The sequence below is a fragment of the Helianthus annuus genome, chromosome 15 (assembly GCF_002127325.2).
Source record: "Helianthus annuus cultivar XRQ/B chromosome 15, HanXRQr2.0-SUNRISE, whole genome shotgun sequence".
Taxonomy (NCBI): domain Eukaryota; kingdom Viridiplantae; phylum Streptophyta; class Magnoliopsida; order Asterales; family Asteraceae; genus Helianthus; species Helianthus annuus.
Genome location: NC_035447.2, coordinates 71589979 through 71611493, shown reverse-complemented (window position 1 = coordinate 71611493; position 21515 = coordinate 71589979). Strand labels below are relative to the sequence as shown.

Below are 21515 nucleotides of genomic sequence, written 5' to 3'. Positions count from 1 at the left end.
AAATCGTGCGTCGTGTAGTTCCGTTCATGAACCTTGAGTTGACGAGAGGCGTAGGCAATAACTTTATCCCGCTGCATCAATACACAACCAAGCCCCTGTATCGATGCGTCACAATAAACCACGAAGTCATCCGTGCCCTCTGGCAATGAGAGGATAGGTGCGCTGCATAGTCTATCCTTCAGGTACTGAAAAGCAGTTTCCTGCGTACTACCCCATCTGTAAACAACACCTTTCTGTGTCAGCATAGTGAGCGGCTGCGCGATCTTGGAGAAGTCTTTGATAAACCGCCTGTAGTATCCTGCCAAACCCAAGAATTGGCGTATTTCTGTTGGTGTACGCGGTGCTGGCCAATCCCTGATCGAATCTACCTTGGATGGATCGACATGAATCCCATCCTTGTTCACCACATGGCCTAAGAAGTGGACTTCACGAAGCCAGAAGTCGCATTTTGAAAACTTTGCGTACAGTTGCTCCTTTCGAAGAAATTCCAAGATAAGACGTAAGTGCTGCTCGTGCTCCTCCTGACTCTTGGAGTAGATCAGAATGTCGTCGATGAAGACGATGACGAACTTGTCAAGATAGGGTTTGCATACCCTGTTCGTAAGGTCCATAAATACGGCAGGTGCGTTCAATAATATCAAACCATCCATCATATCAAACATAAAATATAGTAGGTAAAATAATTCATAAAACCCAATACGATTAATGTTCGAGCCAAACTTTGTTTGAGTAGCGTAAACATAATAATGAAAACCCAAGATAAGTTATAAGTTCAAATATCGTTCATTGCGTCTCCCTGACCAACCATGTACACGCTGCCCCGGCGTCATGGTTTCCATTGTTTCCCCCAACGTTTTCCCCGTTGTCGTCCCTGTTTCCATGGTCGTGGTTTTGAGTCTGGTCCTGGTTTAATTGAGGGCAATCGCGTTTAAAATGACCTTCAGCTCCACACTGGAAACATCCCCCGTTCCCACGCTGTGGCTGCTGCTGTGTGTTCTGTGGAGCTGGTAGTTGCAGTTGCTGGTTCTGTGAAGGTTGAGGCGGTCGTTGTTGTTCTTGGGTTACAGGACGTGAGTTTCGACAATCCTTTGCTTCATGACCAATCTTGAGACATCTCTGACATTGTTCCTTGCGACACCATCCACTGTGGTGTCTGTTGCACCTGTTACATAGTGGGTGAATTCCCCGATATCCACCCTGCCCCTGGTTGCCTGAAGAGTGCTGACTGGGACCCTGATAACGGTCAGTCTTTTGCTGCTGAACCGGTGACTGAACTGAAGTTGATCCCTTGCTGGAATCCCCATCCCGTTTTCTTTTGTTGTCTCTGGGAGTAGCAGGAGTAGTGACAGTAGTTGTGGTAGTACTGATGCGTTTTGGCAGCTTGTTCCGATCCACTGCCTGATCTGTGAGACGATGAGCAAGACGAGTGACTTGCTGGATAGTGCCAAGGTTAGCTGCAGACACATGACTCTGAATTTCTGGCACCAGACCCTTGAGATACAGCTCGATACGTTTGGTGGGAGGGTCTACCATAGTAGGACAAAACGTGGCTAGTTCATTCGATCTCCTCGTATAAACTTCAATTTCAGACCCCACCATCTGTAGGTTGAGGAACTCTATCTCTAGTTTGTGGATGTCTTCACGACTACAAAACTCTTCCTTAATCAGGTCCTTGAACTCGTTCCAGGGGGTGGCATTAGCAGCTGCCAGCCCTAACATCTTAATCTGTGCTTCCCACCAGGTTAATGCAGCACCTTCGAGTGTTCTAGAAGCAAACTTTACCCTGCGAAACTCAGGGCAATCATGCACCTCGAAGTCAGTTTCGAGCCTCTCGAACCAATGGAGGAGGCCTACAACTCCCTCAGTTCCACTGAAGGTACTAGGCCGACAATCCTTGAGATTTTTGAAGGTGTAAACAGGTGACTGAGCGTGTTGACCTATCGTGTATAAGAATAGGACAAGGTCAAACACAAAAGTTGGTTTAGGAGTGTAGGATCTAAACACCCTAGTTACGACGGCAGGGTTTACCTCCTGCTTGTATGGCTGCAAGTGCCGCAGCAATTCGTTCGTTAATGAGAGCCGTCAACTGGGCTTGTGTAATGTTGATATATCCGGCCATGACCTTTATAGCAAATGTAACGTAAGTGAGAATGGTTCGCGAGTAGTACGATGACAGAATAGTGTAAGCACATAGGTGTTCTTAAGCAATAACAAGTAGTGAGCAAAGTAACGTAAGCATACTACGAGCAAAGTTCTATGCAATTCTAGCATGTAGGCAATAAACATAAACCTTATTACCTAGGATGTTGAGTCTTGCACGTGGAGCGAAGCGTCGTTGTGGATCGTTGAGAGCACTGTTCTGGTTATAGTCTGGTTTTAATAGAAACGTTTTCCCCATATTAAAACCAAGTTCTCTATAACCAATGGCTCTGATACCAATCTGTCACACCCCCAAAATCCACCTGCGGAGTATCACCGCTTGGGAGCGTGACTGACCAGGATCAAGCCACCAATCATATAGAACAATATATATAATAAAAGTAATTGCCATTAAACCACACCAAATCCATATGAATGGTGTTCCAACACATAAGTAAGTTATCGTTGTTTAGCGGAAGCGTATAATCAAAACCCATCGTATTATAGTATCAATTGTTATAAGTGTTTAAAGAAACAATCACAATCCAAGCCCACAACGACCAGCTCCTCCATGTGCAAGCTCCATGTACCTAACGACCTGCAAGGCATGTAACAGAGGATCAACAACTAGTTGAGCGAGTTCACAGAAAGTAAATGCGTAATGGTAAGTTCGTATGTAACAGGTGGCTCTACTGGGCCGTTAATACGTTCTATTGGTGGGGGCTTCCCATGTTGTATAACCACTAGACTATTCGTAACTATAAGTATCCTTCACAACCGAGGATAGTGATCAGTATAAGTATCCTGCACATCCGAGGATAGTGATCAGTATAAGTATCCTTCACAACCGAGGATAGTGATCAGTATAAGTATCCTGCACATCCGAGGATAGTGATCAGTATAAGTATCCTGCACATCCGAGGATAGTGATCAGTATAAGTATCCTTCACAACCGAGGATAGTGATCAGTATAAGTATCCTTCACAACCGAGGATAGTGATCAGTAAAAGTATCCTTCACAACCGAGGATAGTGATCAGTAAAAGTATCCTTCACATCCGAGGATAGTAATATGGTAGTCTAGTCATAGTGTCAGTAGTGTATCTATTCAACCTTATCCTTTCAATCCCATTCCCAGCACCCCGGGAATCCCATGCCTTGGTAAGAGTGTGAACTCACCTTGGTTTGCTTGGTATGTTATTGCTTCTAGGGTTTATAAATCTCTAAGTCCGTTACCCAAGACCTAGGATATATTGCGCACGATTCATTCAATTAGGGCTTACAAATCCTCGATATTTAAGCATCGGTGCTTTGTGTGTTTATTGTGTACACGATAATATTACATAAAATGTTCGCACATGCAGGATCATACTGTTGCATTCAATATCATACAATCATTCACATATAACCATACATCATGTAAGCAGTCAATCCTATTCACGTAACTCATGCGTAGCGTCCCTGATTTCACGGTTTAATCTTACTTGTATATTAATCCAGTGGCCACTATTAACACACTTTATGCATTTAACAGTGTAAATAACTTCACACGTTTAACGAAGTCAGGGAATCAAAGTATCATACACAGCTTAACAGGATTAGCATAATATATCATGCAGTTCGTTGTTTCAACTGATCATTACACAACATCAGGCAAAGTTCGCATCATCAGGCAATCATGCAACATCAGACAATTTTCGCATCATCAGGCAATCATACAAGATCAGACAGTTTTCGCATCATCAGGCAATCATGCAAGATCAGACAGTTGTACAACATCAGACAAGTGTGTGTGGGGTAAAAGTCGGATAGGGCCACCCCCTCTACAAACTCGGACTCCCTTGTCCATTCAACAAAGTCGGACCAAGGGTCCCCCCCCCTTTTAAACTCGGGCAGCCCCTACCCCTAATTAAAAGGATCGGACCCCCTTCATTCTCAAATAACTCGGACATATGATGTCCATTAAACTCGGACATGTGATGTCCATTAAACTCGGTCATGTGATGTCCATTAAACTCGGACATGTGAGTTAATCAATAAACTCGGACCATGTTTTAATCAATAAACTCGGTCCAAACACATACATCGGACCATTTGATTTTCATTAGCTCGGGCCATTTGATTTAACAAACTCAGATCAAACACTATCTCACAAGGTCGGACCCTACTTGCATAAAATAAACTCGGACATAAGGTACCTCGGACATTCACGAATTATCATTCAAACTCTGGCATACATGAACTGTCATTTAAACTCGGGCATACAAATTAACATAAAACTCAGACAATCAAATGGCGATTGAAACAGTTACACGTGAACATTCAACAGTTACGCATACGAACAAACCCTAGTTCTATTCATATTGACGGCATCATCATAATAATCCACCTATGATCATCAATTAATCATTACAAGAACAATATAATCGAGCATACAACTATTCATATTCGTTTCTCAACAATCGGAGATCCTTAAACGCAGAAACATCACATGTGAAGCTAGGGTTTTTCATGCATACATAATCAAGAATCAAGAATTGATATCAATCCAATAACCAACAAACAATCATTAACAATTACCTTGTGTGGATTCTAGAGAAAGAGAGTAATCAAACTTGTGATGCCTTGCAAATGATTTGGTGATGATTGCTAGGAGGATTAGAGAGTTACAAGTACGTGTTTTGATTTTAGAGAGAGTGATTAGTGAAAAGGGGATTAGGGTTAAGTATAATCAAGTTCACTAATGGCCCTCTACACCCCTAACTAATATATTTTACAATAGTACACCATTTCAAATAGTTTCACAGTTTCACCACCAAGTTTATCACAATTAACACATAGTCATGCACAATCACAATTAACATATACAATTCCATAACAACTAATTGTGAAATCAATCGACTAAATAATACAAGAACGTGCAATAAATGCGAAATAGAAATCTTGGAATTTCGAGTTGTCACATCCATTTTGTTGTGGCGTGTACCGAGAGCTGTATTCATGAAGGATTCCTTTTGTAGTGCAAAACTCATCCATAACCCTGTTTTTGAACTCGGTACCGTTGTCGCTTCGAATTCGCCTCACCTTTAGATTATATAGATTTTCCAACAAAGTGATCAAATTCTTTAGAATTTCTGGAGTCTCACTCTTGTGAACCATGAAGTCAACCCATGAAAATCTTGAATAGTCATCAGTAACTACCAAGCAGAAAACTTCCCCATGCACACTCTTGTGTTTGACAGGGCCAAAAAGGTCCATATGCAGACGCTCAAGTGGCATGTTGACAGTGTTAACCTTCTTCAATGGATGTGATTTCTTGATCTGCTTCCCTTTCTGACACGGCACACAGACATCTTGAAGTTGAAAGTTCTTCACATTGACACCTCTCACCAAATTGTTTTTGACAAGGTGATTCATTTTTCTGGGGTGAATATGACCCATCCGTCTGTGCCAAGAGATCGTCTCCTTTTCAGTGGCTTTTGAAATAAAGCAAGTAACTTGTTTTGACTGAGTTATTGCTTGGCTCATATCAAGGACATACAAATCATTAACTCTTGGTGCTGATAAGAGAATCCATTCAGGGGGAATCTTGAATCCTGGCTTCAGCACATAGCAACCGGCATCATCAAAATGCACGGTGAACTTATTGTCGCAGATCTGAGAAACACTCAGGAGATTGTGATCCAACTGTTGCACATAATTGATTTTGTCGAAACTCACAATTCCATTTGAGTTCATTCCCTCGCCGGTGATTTACCCTCCTTTGTCTCCAGCAAACGCAACATATCCTCCTCTTATACTTCGCACATCGAAAAGAAGACGATAGTCGCCCGTCATGTGCCTGGAAGCCCCACTATCAACAATCCAAAGACTATTAATAGTTCCTCCTGTAGCCGCCTGCACATACAACTAACATATCAGTTTGAGAGGGGGACCCAAGCCTTTGTGGACTTGGGTCGTCCTTGATCATCAAGGAAAGTGATTTCAATCACTTGATGATTAGGAAATAGAACCTCTGGTGCTCCCCCTGACTGAATTACCTGTTTTTGTTTCCAAGCTTGTTGTCCCTTACCAGTATTTGAATTAATTATTTTTGCATTTACTGGTTTTACAGTTGTGGATTTAGCTTGTACAGGTTTTTCTTCTTTGACCTCTAATTTTAAGGCCTTCTCAATTACCTTTTGGTTCTTTTGTTTTAACTTCTTTTCCCTTTCTTTCAAGACACGTGGGTCTTGTTTCGGGGAAACCGGTTGTTTTTGGTAATTGGTTTCTTGGGGAGCACTCGTTTTTCCTTTCAACTTTTGTAGGTATGGGCAGTATCTTACAATGTGCCCAACTGTGCCACATTCAAAACACATTCTCCGCTCTACAAACCTCGGAGAAACATGTTGATGACCAGACGGAGAACCAGACACTGAACTTTGTGATCTAGATGTGCTTGGACCTAAGTCACATCCATTGGTGTGTTGGGTATAATTGTTCTGATCATTTCGTTTTAAAATTCTAACTTGTTTTACAAAATCAATGTTAGATTTATTTTGAAATGTTTCAAGTTTGTCCGTACCCTTGGATCCAACAAAGTTCACTTTCTGTTCTCTTTTCTTAACAGAAGCTCTTTTGTTTTGCACCTTTTGATGTTGAACCTTAGGTTGCTCAACCTTAGATTGTTGAATTTTAGGTTGTGCAGCCTTAGGTTGAGTAGCCTTAGACTGTTCAGCTTTAGGTTGTTGAACCTTTGGTTATTCAGTCTTAGGCTGCTGAACTTTAGGTGCTTGAACATTCTTGTTCTGAGCCTTCTTTCCCTGTACCTTACCCTTTCCGGAGTTGACTTGTTGTTTTCGCTCAATTGGTAGTTTTTGGTTTCCGTATTGTTTTCTAATTTGTTCACACGGAATTGGATCACATTGAGTGACTGTTACTTTTCCACCTTTGTTCCCCAAAAACTTATCAGTGCATCCTTCAAAAATTTGCTCAATTAAATCTTGATTTACATTTTTAATTGGAAAATCTTTGTTAGAATAAATTTTGCTATCTCCTTTGAGCGTATACAACAAGTTATTCCCTTCAGAGCTAACTACAAGGGATTCCATTGTTTTTGACATTTCAGTCTTACTCGGTTTCACTGGTGGATCACACAGAATGTGATTCTCGATAGGAATATCTGTTGTAACCGAGTCAGACTGTTGTTTCACAATTTCTTCAGATTCATCGTCCGAAGAATCAGCATCCTCAATAATGGGAGGACTCTGTTCCTTAACACATGATGAATCTGTCACATTCTCAGATTCTGATTGACCTGAGGATGATGTACCAGTTGTGAACCCGAGGCCTGCTGCAAAGTCATCTAGACCGAGTGGCACAGTAGGTTCAAAACGGGGCATATCCTCGTCATTAGGCAATTTGGAGTAATTGTGATTCATTGGGGGAGGGCATGATTTGTAACCAATACATTTTGCATCCCCCTTTTTCCTTTGAACATCAATAATGTGATCCAAAACATAGCGGGAATTGGAATAGCTTTCCAATTTCTGCTTAATTGTCTCACATTCACATCTAGCTGTTGCTAACTCTACCATTTGCTTTTCAATTGTGTCAATTAGATTATTGTTAGCATGTTGTTTTCTCAAAACAGCCTTTTGTAATTCAGAAACATCATGTTTTAATGACGCAATTGTTGCTTTAAACTCCTTTTCATTTCTGGTTAAAAACAAGTTAGCTTCAGTTGCTTTAGAAAGATCAACAATCAATTCTTGATTGTGTTTGTGTGTGATTTCAAACTGAATTTCCTTTTCTGCATATTCTAAACATTTAGCACATTCAACAGACGCAGAAATAGAGTCAGAGTTAGAATCACATACCTGAGAGGTTTGACCTTCTACATGAGCCATAAAGGCTGTATGAAAAGAAAAAGATCCGTCTTCAGAGAAAAATTGAGAAAGCTTCTCGGAAGTTCCAGCAGATTTCTGGCAAAGAATAGATCTCCTCTTGCATAATGCTTCAGCGTCAGCCAAGAGCTCATCAACCTCCAAATCTAAAGCGTCACTTGATAAATCACCAGCATCAAGTGATTCCCCATCCATGCTCCCACTATAACCCGAGCTATCTTCATCTTCTGAAGATTCACCAGCAGACACGGGTTCTACAACTTTCTCAACCACTTTAGCATAACATGCTGTTCCACCATTTCCTCCTTCACCAAGCTGAAGATTCCAGTTGCAAATCTCATCAGCTTGAACCACTAACCCTCTGTGGGGATTAGTGTTTGTGGATCCAGATGTATTTCCTCCCACGGGAACTATTTGTCTGTCAGAATTGTTGTTCTGTTGTTGTTGAGGCTGTCTTTGATTCCTGAAAGGATTCTGATTGCCTTGCTTAGATGGCTTCTGACATTCCCGCTTGAAATGACCCTTTTCACCACAGTTGAAGCAGGTGACAGCATTCTTATCAAAACCATACTTGGTGTTATTGTTGCTTTCCAAGTTGGTTCTCCCCGTCCTTTCCATGAACTCTTTTGCTCTTCGAATAGCACTAGCAAGAGCCCATTTGATATCCATCATCTCAAACTCTTCTTTATCCACTTGCTGATAATCTTCATTGGTTAGATTGATATTCCCAATCTGACCTGCAACTAATCCACAATAAGCACTAACCAAGGTATTCAACATCTCCATCTGCTCCTTGGCTATTTCAACAGTGACTTTGGAAAAGTTGGAAGTGTCTAATCTGACTGTGTTTGGATTGGAAGTGGCTTGAAAGTTTGAAGAATTTCCATAAAACCCTTGTTGTTGCGGTTGTTGCTGCTGAGCTCTGCTTGGGTCTAAGAAAGGCGGTGGTGTGAATTGTTGAGCTGTCTGTTGTTGTTGTTGTTGAGAAGAAGAAGAATCTGGTCTTGAATACATCATCGTGTATGCTGAAGGATCAAACTGATTCGTTGTGGAAGGTCCGGTGTTAGAGATGAAAGCTGTTTGAAGCTTAGCATGCTGAGAGACTGGCTTTTCTCCACTAATGCCACCTGCAATCCCAAAATACATCTCTGGATTCTGAGGAGTTATTGTTCTTTTTGCCTTTAGCTTTTCTTCTACATCTTTGTTCTCCAATTTCTGAATTAGCTCATAAACGGTGATTGTGTCCAAAACACCGTTTTCTTTGAGAATCTCAAGATAACCGCTCCATTTTGCTGGTAAGCCATCAGCAAATCTCTTCACCATTTCTTGTGGAGTGGCAGTGACTCTGAAGGCAAACATTTCACTCAACAGATGATGGAATCTTGTAGATAATTCTGCCAAACCCTCGTTCTCCATACACGTGAAACCTTCAAACTCTTTCTTCAGCAGCTCTTGCTTGATCTTCCTCGATTGAGCGTTTCCTTCACACCGTAACGTGAGCATATCCCACAAGCTTTTAGTAGTTGTACAGTAAACGAACTGGTGATATATGTCTCTATGAAGAGCCTGCGTGAGAATCATGAATGCTTTCTTTTCCAACTCAAATTTCTTCTTATCATCATCAGACATTGTGCTGTAAGTTTCTGGATTCGATCCTGCAACTTCCAACTCGTTTTCAAATGGAATGAAGAAACACATCCATAGATCTTGACCTTGCCCCTGAACATAAGTTCTCAGCCTTTCTTTCCACCATCCCCAATCATTGATGTGATTAAGCTTTGGCGGTTTTGTGCTTGTACCAGTTTCACTGTCGTTCTGCATCATTGCTTGAATGCTGCTGCTTTGATTTGTGACCAATGCCCATTGATTTGCAGTTATCATTGCAGCTTGAGGTGGGGCAATAGCCTGCATCCATGCAGTTTTGTTGAACTCTGGCGCAGATTGTGTAGCTGATGATTGCGTAGATGATGACTGTGGAGTCAAAGTTGTTGTAGTCCACGCAGATGGATCCCACTGACCGTTTGTTCCCATTTTATAAAAATTAATATATTAAGTGAAAATTGATTTAAAAATTTGAAAAACAAGTTTTTCTTTTTGAAAATACAATGTTCACAACTATGTTAAATTGTGGAAATGAACAAACAGTCGAAGGATACTGGATCGAAAGACCTGAAAATCACAACTTGTTAAACTTAAACAAATAGGACTCGAAAGATAACACTGGCCGAAAGATAACACTTGTTCGAAGGATCAACAGTGTTCGAAAGATCACTGTTGAGTTTCGAACAGTAACTTCGAAAGATTCTCCTACACGAAGGATCCTTATCTTTCGAAATGTAACAGTAGCTCGAACGATGTATCTTTCGAAAAGATTCCTTGGCTCGAAAGATTACTCACTGACTTCGAAAGATGTTCGAAGGATGGGTATCTATCGAACTTCCTTGATCGAAAGATGATCTTTCGACTTCGAAAGGTATCTTTCGATGAGCTCTGACACACTGACAAAGGTTGACAGGTTGGTGAAAAGGTGATGTGGTTGGTGAACCAACTTTCGGCAGAAGGGATGTTCTGAAACCAACTTTTCACCAACTCAGATTTGACTTTCAAAATTGCCCAAAAAGGAAGCTTCTTATCTAGAAACCAGTACCGGAGTTTAGCCGGAATATTGGCCGGAATATAACAAACCTTTTAGAACAAGATTTTTAAGTTACCCAAACCTTCCCTTAACACACCCGGTTAGTTTAGAACACGTTTTTAAGGCTAAAAATGCAAGAAACACACTAAAAACGGGTGCTAAACCAAGTGAGTTTTGTCCAAACACTTCCAAAGTCTTGTACAAACCCGGTTTTTAACAAGGAAAAGAGCCACGGCTCTGATACCACTTGTAGGTCCCTCGGAGGTTGAGGTTAAACCTAATCCTTGTTATGTTTAACACTCTAGCAAGTGCGGAATCCAAGCTAGAGTGCAAACCGATAGTTTAGATGAAAGCACAAGTTACAAAGAGAAAGAGTAGACACACAATATATCAAAGTTTTCTCTTGTATTTCAGTGGACACGGTTACAGCCCTTGACCAAACTGAAATGCTCTCTACAAGACCTTGGTTCACTCACATGCACTATGAACACACTTGAAAGACTTTTTGTGAACTGAACCATAACATGGGTATATATACCCGAAACAGACTACATGCTCGAAGGATATGATAATCTGGTCGAAGGATCATCTATCGACCAGAATATCTACCGAAGGATTCCGAAGGATCCATACATACCTCGAAGGATGATATATCCTTCGAGGTCCATATGTATCCATCGAAGGCTATCTTTCGAGGTCATCGAAGGATACAAAACATCCTTCGATGACATCCTTCGAAGCACACATAACTTACCACTAAGTGTTGACTGTTTGGCCAAGTCAAACCAGGAGGATGGTTGACTTGGTCAAACATACAGTCAAACACATATACACACCAAACACAAGACGTAAACAAGACTAACAAAAGACATCGTTTTATACATTACAAAATACAGACAAAGTACAGACACAAGTGCACCAACAATTAGAGACCAAAAATCTATCATGCCTGTATGATAAAAGAAGAAGAATGCACCATTTATACAAGAAACTTGTATTACACGATTATTAATATATAATACAAACCGACACGCATTTGAAGTAAAACCTCATAAGCAAAGCAGGTAGGGATGCAAGAGAAAACAATGAGAAGTTTTCCAATATACAAAAGAAAATAGGATACAAACCAACCAACTAAAGACATATTTAACTGAACAAACCCATTTCGGATACCGAAAAACATATGATAGCTAGTTAACGCGAATTACCTTAATATCAACAACTTCATTCTCCTCAATCATCAACACATTTTTTGTGTGTTCAACAAGGGCATGTGAATCACTAGATAGAAAAAAAATCTTTAGGGTGACTAGTTTTTGATATAAATTCCATATTATTATAGGATGTTCCATTGTTCTGTTATTCAGCATATTCCTGCAACATAAATTCCTTTTTCAATACAAGTGCAAAAGTATATTGAAAATGAAACTGTATTAACAAAAAAATGTGGAACCTACTTTCACACCAAGAAGCAATGGACAGCCTCGTCTGCTTTTAAATATGATTCCATAGGCTCCTTCAAGATTCCTCATAACCTCAAGCACCACTTCACTAAACGTGACAGTTTGATCACCTGAACCAAAAAACATGATTAGATTCTCAGAACCAGCAGAAGTAATGTTTGTGTCAAACAAATTGTAGTTTTTAAAGGATTAATACCTCCTTCAATTTCTTTGTCAAACACAAATTTTTCTAGCTTTGGGATCACTTCTGTATCGGTATCAGATTCGAAAGTAAATCCTTGCTCAAGAAGAGATTGTTGCAACACCTGCGTTATTTTGAAGAAAAGTTAATACATAATTACATTATTTTGATATCAACAATACGTCATACTTTAGAAAACATGCAATAGGGAATATGAAAATTGAAGTTCCATATAAGCAAACCTTGTAATTGTTGATAATAGGGGTGTTCAAAACTATCCGATCCGAAATATCCAATATCTGAATCCAAAATATTCAAAATTCGGATATCCGAATATTTTGGATTCGGATTTGGATATTGATTTTAAATGTTTTTGGATATTTCGGATATTCGAAATTTAATTTTTATTTTTTTCGGATATCCAAATATTCGAAAATATCCGAAGTATCTGAAAATATCCGAAGCATCCAAAAAATATCCGAAAATATCCGAAAACTTATATTCGGATATCCGAAATATCCGGTTCCGAATATGATAAAATAATAAAAAAAATTAAATAAAAAGTTGGGTTTTCGGATATCCGATTCACTATCCGATCAGATATCCGAATTCAGATATCCAAATTTCGGATATCCGGAATTTTGGATACGGATTTGGATAGTTAAATCTGGTATCCGAAAATTTCGGATATCCGGTTTTGAACACCCCTAGTTGATAACTCCATTGTGAACAACCAATAAATCGTTTCCAGCACTAGATGATTGAGGATGACTATTCCTTGTAGCTGGATCTCCATGGGTCGCCCACCGGGTGTGTGCAATTACAGCATGAACAGAAATACAATCTGCCAAAAAAGCACTTCTACTAAAATTTAAAAGACAAGTGATTGAAGCAAGCATCAAATTGATGCATCCATCATAAGCACTCTGAGTAAGTCTTCTATGATACAAATTTAAAATTTATAGTTATCTAGAGATGGTAAGTCTACTATAATACTGAAAGGTGAAATACATTAACTTAACATATTTAACACCTTAAAAAGCCCTCTCTTTATCACTACACTTAATATCCAAAACTATTAATCAACAATTACATTAAATTCCTAACACAGTAGCCACGATACCTCAAATTTCACAAATATTTAGTATCATAATTCATAACAGGTCAAGCTACTACAATCATACTCAATAAACAATCACACAACATTATGAACCAAAAAAAAAAAAAAAAAAACACAATCACACACACCTTGATACACAGACTTAACCAGCGATTCAATGTTTCCTTCTTGACGAAACACAAGAGGCGAATCTGATGCATACCCGACACCCCTAAAGGTCTATTCGAGATGCAAGAAGGGAGCAGGTGGGCCTAAGTCTAACATCAATTCCATGGAGCTGCTTTAGGTCATTTTCGGATATGGTTTTGACCCATTTAATGCGAGAGAAGGGGAATAGTTGTGGTTGAAGGGAAGCTAAATGGATGGAAGTTAAAAGGATTAAAGTTACTGCTATTTGAGTCTTTTCGCATTATATATTTGATCATTCATTTGCTGTTTTTCTTTGTCTTGTTAATTTTCTAATAAACCTCATGTATTGGAGATTGCCTATCTCGAATCAGGGCTTTACCTTTTGAATTCATAGCAGATTTCACCCTAAAAACTCTTAGTATCTATCAGAATCACACGGCCGAAGACCGACACCGGAATCAATGGATATTTCGGCGGAATTATAACCTCTATATTCCAATCGTCTTAAACCGTTAAAGAGAACTTGGATAATGTAGCCTCTGTCTCTGCTCACACCGTAGTTGAGGTATGCGAAAATTCCACACATTTTGGGGGAATTTGGTTACTGGTTTGGAAGTGAATATAGAGCAAAACTCAAAACAAAATATAGAGACTCTTAGGAAGATCATCACATGATCCCCTTATTTTATGGGGGAGACATGCCATGCAGCTATTTTTCTACACTACTTGACAGTTTTTTCCATTTACGTTAAAATTTGTCAATTTTCTTGTTATTTTTAATATTCTATTTCATAATTGTATTATATATATATATATATATATATATATATATATATATATGGGACCGCTAAAATGAAAACTATTCCCAGTTGCGAGAACCGCGAGAACTCCCCTCCACCAATTAGACTATGACACATATGCACTATTATTTTAAAACATAAAGGGTAATATAGTAATTTACTCAATATGTCAAATCTCTGTTAAAGTCTTCACTCTTTCTCTCTCCATCACATCAACAACATCAATCAGTTTCTCTCTCTTCTCTCATAATTTGTTTTTTTTTGTCTTATTATATTTATTGTTTTTATTACCTTTTTGTCTCATTACATTAATTGTTTTTTATTAAAAATCAAAATTTTTTTAGACAAAATTTTAAAATCTGATTTTTTCAAGATTTTATTACAAAAAATCGTTTTTACGAGCCTTTTTTTACGCCCCGATTTTACGCGCGGTTTTTTACGAGTTGTATTACGCCTCGTTTTTTGCGTGCCGTTTTTTGCCCGTTTTTTACGCGCCGTTTTTACGCCCCGTATTTACGCGCCGTTTTATCCCCTGGTTTTTTTACGAGCCTTTTTTACGCCCCGTTTTTTTGATGCGCCGTTTTTTACGCCTCTTTTTTACTTTCGTAAAAAAAGTCTTTCGTAAAAGTAAAACTTTTCAGAAAAAAAGTTTTTTCGTAAAAAAAAGTTGTTCGTAAAAAAACACGGCGCGAAAAAAAAACGGCGAGTAAAAAAACACGGGGTGTAAAAAAACACGGCCCGTAAAAAAACGGCGAGTAAAAACGGGGCGTAAAAAACGCTGCGTAAAAAAACGGCGCGTAAAAAACGGGGCGTAAAAAAAGGCGTGTAAAAAGGGGCGTAAAAAACGGCACGTAAAAACGGGGCGTAAAAAAGGGCGCGTAAAAAAACCGGGCCTAAAAATGGCGCGTAAAAAAGGAGCGTAAAACGGCGCGTGAAAAACAGCTCGCAAAAACGTTTTTTTTTGTAAAAAATCTTTAAAAAATTGTTTTTTTTTAAATTTGATTTTAAAATGTTTTTTTAATAAAAAAAATCTGTTTTTAACAAAAAAACAATTAATATAATGAGGCAAAAAAGTAATAAAAAACATTAAATACAAATAAGACAAAAAAAACAAATTTACTAAACTACCATTTTCACATTAAAATATTAAAAACATAATAAGACAAAAAAGATTTATTATTAGTTTTAGTTACTTTTAATCTCATCCATCCATCTCCAAGATCCAATGGTTGAAAAGTGGTTCTCACGGTTTTCACAACTGAATGTGGTTTTCATTTTAGCAGTCCCCTATATATATATATATTCTCCCCCGTGGTGTAAAACTGCTAATATCGTATATTGGTTGTAGTCTATCTAGCATGGGAACGGGTACGGGTATGGGAAACGGTGTCACACCCCGAAATTATCAGAGCTGGCGTGACTGGACTGGTATATTCATTGCACAGCGGAAGCAAATAACCTAAGACTTTTAGAATACGAACGCCCACTAAGTACTCGACTCTTCATGGTTCTCCTATTCCAACCGTGCCATAGTTTCTGAAAAGTAACCTGAGGAAAAAACATGCGAAAAAGTCAACATAAAGCTGAGCGAGTTCATAGTTTGTTTGTAAAAGATTTGAAATAAATCTTTTGAATAACCGGTTTATGAAATAATATTGAGAAAACAAATTTAAAATCATTTTCTTGCCCATTTATATGGAAACTTTGTATTTGTAACGATTTATGTTCGTAAAACCATGTATTTGTAAACTCTTGTATTTGTAAAATTTGTATAACCGTCAATGCCCACCATGACTTTGACTTCATGCCCGCACAATCCCTATGCTTTGAATTTGTATAAAACATGGTATTTAATTTGTATAAATCAAGTATTTCTGTAAATATGTATGTCCCTGGTATGTAGCAATAAGGAAAAAGAGATCACCAATGGGTTGCAAAGCCACTGGTATGTGTAAAGTGATGCAGGAAAACTCAAACCTAGCAAATTTGTTACCGGGCCTCGGCTGGAAGACATAGTCACCACATGGCCCATTCTGCGGACTCATGGATAGGGCTCGCTACAACCAAATATATCTATCACTCATGTCCCTCGGTCCTACGACGAGGATTAATGGCCTTAAGTGTTGTACCCACCACTCACATGATCTAAGTAGTAAACCCTCCTTAAGCTAATCATACCATGTATAAAATGTCTGAAATAATTGTAACATATATTTTACCCCAGCCTCTAAGGCTGAACCTCCCCAGTCTCTAAGACTGAACCTCTCAAGCCTCTAAGGCTGAACCTCCCCAGCTTCTAAGGCCAACTCCCCAGTCTCCCTATATTATTACCCGACGAACCATCCCTAGTCATGAAAATCACTCACATTTCGATAATACACTTTTGATTTGTAAAACCCGTATATTTAGTATAATCCATTCGTAATATGATTTAGAAATATGAGTTTTCGTTCGTTCAAAAGTTTTGTATGTTCTTGCAAAACGTGCATGTCTTTCCACCCCCGAAAACATTTATAAAAATGTAAAACAGTAAAAAGTGGGGGTTATGAACTCACCTGAATTGCCTTGTGCCAAGCTAGCTAATTACAACTTCGTGATGTCGTTTCCAAGATGAGACTTGCTAGCGTGCATTCTACAATATTCCTATCACGGGATATCTTATAAGTTTCTAATAAAAGCGGTAACTAAGCTACGTGTCACCGAGCTCTACCGAATCGCTAACCAAACTATTCGAGGGTAAGTTGTTAAGTTAATGGAAACGATTAAGTCCCATTTGTTAAGTATCGTTTAATGTCGTTAAGGATTAACAAGTCTTAGGAAGACTTAGTTTTCATGAGATTTAAAATGTATAAATATTTATATATAAAATTATATAAATATAACAATAAAATCTCATTAGTCGACTCGAGAAATCGTACGAGTATGTAAATAATATTTACATGAAAGTATACATAACAAACTCGTGTTGTGTATCGCGTCTCGTATGATAAGTATCAAAATACGTGTATATGCCGTTTAGGCGTTTTGAAATAAATATGAAAAGTTATATTTATTCTATAAAAATTTCATCGAGTCGTTGTATAAATATATACTATATTTATTTTATAAAAGCGAATCCGTGTTATTGGAAATAGATAAGCTATATCTATTTTTATAAAAGGAATACGAATCGTTTGATATTTAAAATAAATATATATAAACTATATTTATTTTAATGAAAGAATCATCGTGTTGTTTGATATCCGAAATAAATATATAACGCTATATTTATTTATAAAAGAAGTCGTATTGTTTGTTATAAATATATCAACTATATTGATTTTTCTAAATCAAAGTCATGTCGTTTCGTGTTTGACATAAATATAAACTATATTTATTTTTATGAAACAGTTTCGTACTGTTCGACATTTGAAATGAATATAAACTATATTTATCTTTACGAAAAGATTTCGTATTGTTTGATGTTTTGAAATAAATACATAAACTAGATGTATTCTTATAAACGAATTCATGTTGTTTGATATTTGAAATAAATATAAACAACATTCATTTTATAAAAGATCCGTATAGTGTTAAGTGTTTGAAAATAAATATAAAAGTGATTATATTTATTTTAATAGTTCGCGTTATTGACGTTCCTTGTAGGCTATAAAATTTTGTCGAAGATAATACGCATTTGTATCTTGCTTAAAAAAAAGTAACATCCGAATGGTTTTGTTTTATTTTAAAAGCGATTTGTCTAACGGATTTTCTCGAAAAACGGGCAGAGTTTCCTCTGTTTTTGAACGGCCCCGACAACTAGAGTGTCGTTATACTTCAAAATTCAATCAATATTCAAACAATATAATCAATATTTATATAAATTTTGTCAAATATTTTGAGATGTGAACTACTATATAATCGATTCGAGCTCGTTGTCACTTAATCAAATTTTAAAATTATAAAACGACAAAAATAATCGTGCCATTAAACTCTTTACCAATTCTTTTGCGTCGAAAAGCAGAGTTGATCGAGTCAACCGGTTCAGCTGAGTTGACTCGCTGAGTCGACTGGGCTGACTCAGTTTGACCGAGTCGACCCGACCCGCTTCATAAGCTGACCCGAACCGTTGACCAGCTCGGCCCGTTTGACCTGAACCGTTGACCGACCCGAAATTTCTGTTGACCAAACCCGAGACTCCAAACGACTTGAATCTGTCTCGAGCACTTGCCAAATGTGACCTGAATCTGATACGCGTCCCAAATCTGAGCAAAAGAAACTCACTGAACTTTATATAACCCAAATCCAAACATCATTATTTACCGCAGAAATCATCATCACCGTCATCCGAATGAGAAGAAACAGTTTGAGAATGAGTTCTTACCGGAACACCCGTCAGCTCGACAAAAACATCACCACCGCTCAACCACCACTTCAGCCGTACAACTTCCGACGCGACTCCGGTAGCCGTCGGGTCTCACCGTCGTTCTCTCACGGCGGTTCTTCCATCGTCGCCGTCTGGTGGTCGGAAAACCACCACCATCTTCAACACCGAGAGCAGCCTCTTCATCATCATTATTGAACAGACTTGGAGAATAAAACCAATCTCCGACCGGAAACTCGTCGGACAATATCATGGACCGCCGGATAATTGAACTGACCGGTGGTCCGAGTCTCCGACCGTCGGGTTCTTTCTCTCTCTCTGTGGTTCTTTCACGGTCTCTCTCTCCATCTCTCACTGTCGCACCGCCGCACCACCACCGAACGGTGGTGGTGGTGCTTCGTTATGTAGATCGAATAAAAGGGGGAGGGGCTGTCGCCGGAACCGAAACAGAGGAGGAAATAGGGGTGTCGGTCGGAGTATCTCCGGTCACCGGAGAAGGAAAGGAACAATCGGGGGAGGGGGTGTCGGATCGAGAGAAACAGTTGCCGGAAAACGGCACCACCACCGCCGCAGGCGGCGGCGCCGCCACCACCTCCGCCGTCGCTGGTCATAGCCGGCTAGAACTGCTTGCCGGAGAGAGAGAGCGATACGTGGGTGTGTATTGGTTTGTTATGTCTGCACAAAATGAGAAAGGTTAAGGGTAATAGGCCCTTTATAAGCAGGATGTTTGTTAATGGGCTTTGGGCTTGGGCCCAAGGCCCACAAGCCCAACTCTCGCGTTTTAGTGGCCTGTTACTTCTATAAGACCCGTTTTTATAACCTAACTATCATAAAAAAAATATCGTGAATCATAATTTTTGGTTTAAAAAAAATATAAAAATAGTATCGGTATTCGATGTTGGACGCCCTCGTTAGTCGGTTGTGGTAAAAATCGCGAAGAATTACCTCGTTGACGTTTTTAATTCGTTTCCCGTTCCGGTTTCGACTGTAATTACTAAAATTTCATTACGGAGCTAAATATAGCGTAAACTGTAGGTTCTGAAGGTGACAGGCGTCTCCGTCACTTTCGTTTTGTTGTCGATGCGTTTCCTGCTATGGCGTTTTTAGTTCACATTTGCGTTTGTGTCGCACGGAAGCCTAATAAATTCACCAAATTATTTTCATAGACATAAAATATTCGTGTAACATTCATACTTGTCGGCGTTGTCAGTATCTTGTACGGCATCAGTTCGTTGTCGCTTAATATTCATCGGATCTTTCCGTAAATCACCGTTCGCGCACTGTAAAGTCGTATAGACTTTCCTAGGCACTCCAAAGGCCTAATTAGGTTAATCTACGTCTTAAACACTGTTAATCGCCTGTTAATCACGTAATTAAGAGCCGTAAATCACCGGTTGTCACATTCTCCCCCTGTTACAGAAATTTCGTCCTCGAAATTTAGACTACGTTAACTCCCTAGAGTTACGTTATGTGTAGGTAAATACGAATAGTATCAAAGTGGATGACCACGAAATTGGATCAAGACTTATTTGAATCATGTGAGTTCAAGGACATTCCTCAACAATAAGAACCCAACGGTTTAAAAGAAACGTGTTTCAAAATTTGATGTCAAAAGAAACAAGACGTATAGGTACTGTCACTAATGTGATTAAGTTGACAGGGATCCAACAATGAACAGGAACTTCGACCAATCGAATTCCATATGAACGTTCTTAATAAGTAAATGAGTTCTAGAAGCAATAACATCCACTGGATGAACTTAGAATCAACAATCTCAAATGTATTAGTTTGCATGAAACGCTCGATAGTGATCAGCACAAGCTGCAAGTCAATCGAAAGTACAATGAGGCAAATTTGAAAATTTGATTCAAACGACATCATAAGATTTTCAATTGAGGATGGAACATCAAAGAATTAATGTTTCCGATCGAAGATGAGAAACAATAAATATCGTAAAATATTCGATCGATGTTGAAAGAACCATTAGTAGGTACACCGGAATATCTAATGAATTTTGTGTACCATCGTCTTAACACACGATTTTGTTAAGACTGCTTTAATATGGTAATTCAAAGCGGATTTAAAACAAATCAATAAATAAATCATTAAATCCGTGCATAAGATATGTAAACGAGTTTAGCGCAAAGTTCAAATAAGTGAAAATACCACCACAAGGTGTCGAAATCAATAAACAATTTAATGGAGTCGAATGCCAAACAAGTTTACTTCGACTCGGAACAAATGAAACACTTGTTAAAACAAATTTTGAATATGATGCTCCCAATACATCATATGATGATTTGAATCGAATATGTGCAATGAACAAGTTCAAACAAACGAACTTGGTTTCGACGCAATCCGACAATAAATACACGCATCGACAAGAAAACTTTCGGCATGGTCACAACAAAAAACCATGTATGTAACTTGAAAAGAAAAGAAATTTCAAGAAATTGTGTTGACTTGATAACAAGGAGCCAACAATTACAATAATGCGAGTTATTCGAATCACAAATCAATAATTAGGTTTAGCGAAACAATACTTGAACTTTGATAAAATGCTTATTCGAAACGAAACCACATGCGTAAAAAACGATGTATGTGTGACATATGAATTTTCAAGAAATGAAGCAAATGAATATTCGCTATGCTGAAGGAAATGATCGTGATACAATGACCATTAAGAGGAGTAGAGATACGAAAATCTACTCAGTAAGTGTGAAAGTCGAAATTTCAACAAAAGAAATTTGAGGACTTTACCTGGGGTTTCGTGTGACGACCAGTTGTTAGGTGACATTACC

General features: G+C 38.6%; 1 pseudogene; it reads right to left on the bottom strand.

Moving 5' to 3' along the window:
- The window catches only part of LOC110909764, a 28513-nt pseudogene extending 14376 nt beyond the window's left edge, over window positions 1-14137 (bottom strand).
- Window positions 14138-21515: the final 7378 nt, after the last annotated feature.